General features: G+C 31.0%; 1 long non-coding RNA gene and 1 other non-coding gene across 2 annotated transcripts in view; both read right to left on the bottom strand.

The window, feature by feature from the left end:
- LOC140623863 (uncharacterized) overlaps positions 1 to 3,406 on the bottom strand; it is a 79,106-nt gene extending 75,700 nt beyond the window's left edge. The window contains exon 1 of the long non-coding RNA XR_012023398.1: positions 3,052 to 3,406. This is a non-coding gene — a long non-coding RNA (uncharacterized lncRNA). The remainder of the gene's footprint in view (positions 1 to 3,051) is intronic.
- LOC140624066 (U6 spliceosomal RNA) lies at positions 466 to 571 on the bottom strand. The gene has a single exon (XR_012023602.1). It is a non-coding gene; the product is annotated as a U6 spliceosomal RNA (small nuclear RNA).
- Positions 3,407 to 3,648: the final 242 nt, after the last annotated feature.

The following is a 3,648-nucleotide window of genomic DNA, read 5'->3' as shown; positions in this document are numbered from 1 at the left end:
GAATAAATAAATAGATAGATAGATAAATAAATAAATAAATAAATAAATAAATAAATAAATAAATGTAATGAGAGATTATAATAAAAATTAAGATATTGATTACTTTTGAGAGTAAGGAGATAGTGATTAGGATGCTTGTGAGCAAGAACACAATATGATGTTAGTGGGCCTGAGGAACTTTTTGCCTTCCCATTTTCCTATTACCATAAAGACTTTCATAAGTTATAACTTATGACTATGTTGTTATAAAGGTAAATACATTCATATATTAATGTTGTGTGCTAAAACATTTCCCTTTTTTTCTTAAAAAAAATTAAAGCATCTTCATGAGCCCCTAAAATAAATCAAAATATCTTAAAAGAAATTATTTTCTTGAACCCTACAACAATTGTGGGTCCAGGTACTTTGCCTACTGGACTTAATGAATATGTCAGCTTGTTTCTTTTTTGTTTTTTCCTTTTTCTTTTTTTTATGGAATGCTTCACGAATTGTGTGTCATCCTTGCGCAGGGGCCATGCTAGTCTTCTCTATGTCGTTCCAATCTTAATACATGTGCTGCTGAAGTGAGCACACATTAGCCTTGTCTCTGAGTTGGCTGACCAAGTTATATTTCTTGAACTGGCTCATAGTCACAGGAGTATTTTCCTTGTTCACTAAGATATTTTAAAAATATAAATATATTATAAAAAGAAAAACTTATACACTGAAAATTGTAAAGCATTGATGGAGGAAACAAAAGAAGACTCAAATAAATGGAAAGACAGCCCATGTGTTAGAATTGGAAGAATTAATATTAAGATGTCCACACTACCCAAAGTAATGTCCAGATTAAATGTAAGACCTGAAACAGTAAAACTACTAAAAAATAACATAAGGAAAAAGCTCCTTGAGATTGGGCTGGGCAATGTTTTTTTAGGATATGACCCCAAAAGTACAAGCCACAAAAGCAAAAATAGATAAATAGGATTGCATCTAACTAAAAAGTTTCTTCACGGCAAAGGCAATAATCAACAGTGAAAAGGCAAGCTATGAAATGAAAGAAAATATTTGCAAACCACACATCTAATAAGGGATTAATATTCAAACTATATAAGGAACTCAACCAATTCAATAGCAAATACATAATCCAATTCTAAAATGGGCAAAAGATCTCAAGACATTTCTCAAAAGAAAACATATAAAAGGCCAACAGGTGAAAATGATAAGGTACTCAACATCATTAATTATCATAGAAATGCAAATTGAAACTATGAGATATCACTTCACATCTGTTAAAATGGCTATTGTCATAAAGACAAATGATAATAAATGTTGGTAAGGATATGGAGAAAAGGGAAACCTTGTACATTATTTTTGGGAACATAAACTGGTACAGTCATTATGGAAAACAGTATGGAGGTTCCTCAAAAAAATTAAAAACAGAACTCCCTGTGATCCAACAATCCCACTTCTGGGTTATCCAAATAAATAAATAAATAAATCAGTACTATACAATCTCATATTCCTTGTAACATTAGTAATAATAGCCAAGATATGGAAACAACCTAAATGTCTGTTGGCAGATGAATGGATAAGGAATATATATATATATATATATATATATATATATATATATACACACACACACACACCATGGAGTATTATTCTGCCTTAAAAAAAGAAAGAAATTCTTTCATTTGCAAGAATATGGATGGACCTTGAGGGTACTACACTAACGGAAATAAGCCACACAAAGAAAGATAAACACTGCATGATCTTACTTATATAGAGAGCCTAAAAAAATCAAATTCATGGAAGCATAGAGAAAAATGATGGTTTCCAGGGTTAGATATTGATCAAAGGGTACAAAGTTTCAGTTATGCAAGATAAATAAATTCTAGAGATCTGATGTACAGTATGGTGACTGTATTAAACAACACTATGTCGTATACTTAAAATTTGGTGAGAGTAAATAAATCTTAAGATTCTTAGGATACACACAAAAAATGTCAACAACATAAGATGATGAATTTGACTGTGATGATTATTTAAAAACGTATATTGGGGTACCTGGGTGGTGAAGCCAGTTAAGCATCTGCCTTCAGCTCAGGTCATGATCTCAGGGTTCTGGGATCAGCCCAGCATCAGGCTCCCCTGTTCAGCAGGGAATGTTCTTATGTTCTCCCTATCTCAAATAAGTCTTTTTTAAAAATCTTTATATATATATATATATATATATATATATATATATATATCTCAAAACATCAGATGATATACCTTAAATATATATGATTTTTGTCAATTACACTTCAATAAAGCTGAAAAGAAAAAGGAAAAAGATTACAGAGCCATAAATAGACTGAGGGATGACCTCTTGATGGAAACCTGGAGGCCATGGAGAGTAATTTCAAATTTCTGAAAAGAAATAACTCAAAATCTAGAGTTCTATACACAGCAAAAATGACCTTCAAAAATGAAAAAAAAATATTTTCATGCAAATTAATCTCTAGTAACAAAAAGATGATTGGTGGTTGGGGCAGTGAGAAAGATAGAGGGATTACCAAGGGGCAGGAAGAAGGTAGGGGCTATGAATGTGTCCACTATTTTTTATTGTGATAGTTTCACATCTGTATGCATATGACAAAACTTCCTAATGTGTACACTTCAAATATTTCCTGTTTATTGTATGTCAGTTATATCTCAATAAAGCTATTTTTTAAATAAATAAATAAATAAATAAATAAATAAATAAATAAAACATTTTCAGACTAACAAAACAGGGAATATATCACCAGCAGACTCACCCTAAATTAAATTCTAAGGCTTAATTAATTGAATGTAAATAATTTTTTTAATTCTAAGGCTTATCACTACCTGTTTTTTCAAACTTTCATGCAAATCTGTTGAATAGGGAAATAACAGTTAAATTAACTTCTAAATTGATTTTAATTGATCTTTTATTACTCTTTTTAATAAAGTAATAGCTGTTTAAGCATTCTTGCATGTGTTAAAACTTTAGTTTTCTACAAATTAACTTTTTATAGTAACTTTTAAAGTAAAACTAAATCCTACCTGGTGAAAATCCATTAATCTCATCATGTTCTTATTCTTACAAGTAAGGAAGCAGGGTTTCATATAGGGTGGCAAGAGGTTAAGGTAGTCCTTTTTGGAAGAGGAAAGGTGAGGTGAGGTGAGGTAGTTTGTGTTGCTATGCTCTGATTCACAATCTTGGAATCTTTTGTTCAGAGCTACAATAACATAAACATTTAAATAATCATCCTTCTTAGACTAAACTTTTGGTATGGAATTGTCATTTTGCTTGCCAATGATCTACATGGTGACCTATACCAAAAATCATAGAGAGCATTGTATGTTTTCCTAGGGAAGTATTAAAAATATTCATAGGCTTTGCTTGTTCTCGTTCATGGTTTCCACCATGCTCTATTGGCTTACAATTGGAATTCTAAGCACCAGAGGAACTTGGAACCTTGGAAATACCACAGAAAAGGAAATAGGGGTTCAAGAAGAAGGAAAAGATGAGAACCAGGTTACAATTTATCAAGATTTATGTAAAGCAAGGAGAAAGACTATTATTTTAATGTTTGTCACCAAGGTGTTACTTCGAAAAAAAAAAAAAATGTCTTTATGTAAGGAAACACTTTGAATTGC

The sequence above is a fragment of the Canis lupus genome, chromosome 33 (assembly GCF_048164855.1).
Source record: "Canis lupus baileyi chromosome 33, mCanLup2.hap1, whole genome shotgun sequence".
NCBI lineage: Eukaryota > Metazoa > Chordata > Mammalia > Carnivora > Canidae > Canis > Canis lupus.
The sequence above is the reverse complement of the archived record's forward strand: the minus strand, read 5'-3'. Positions and strand labels throughout refer to the sequence as shown.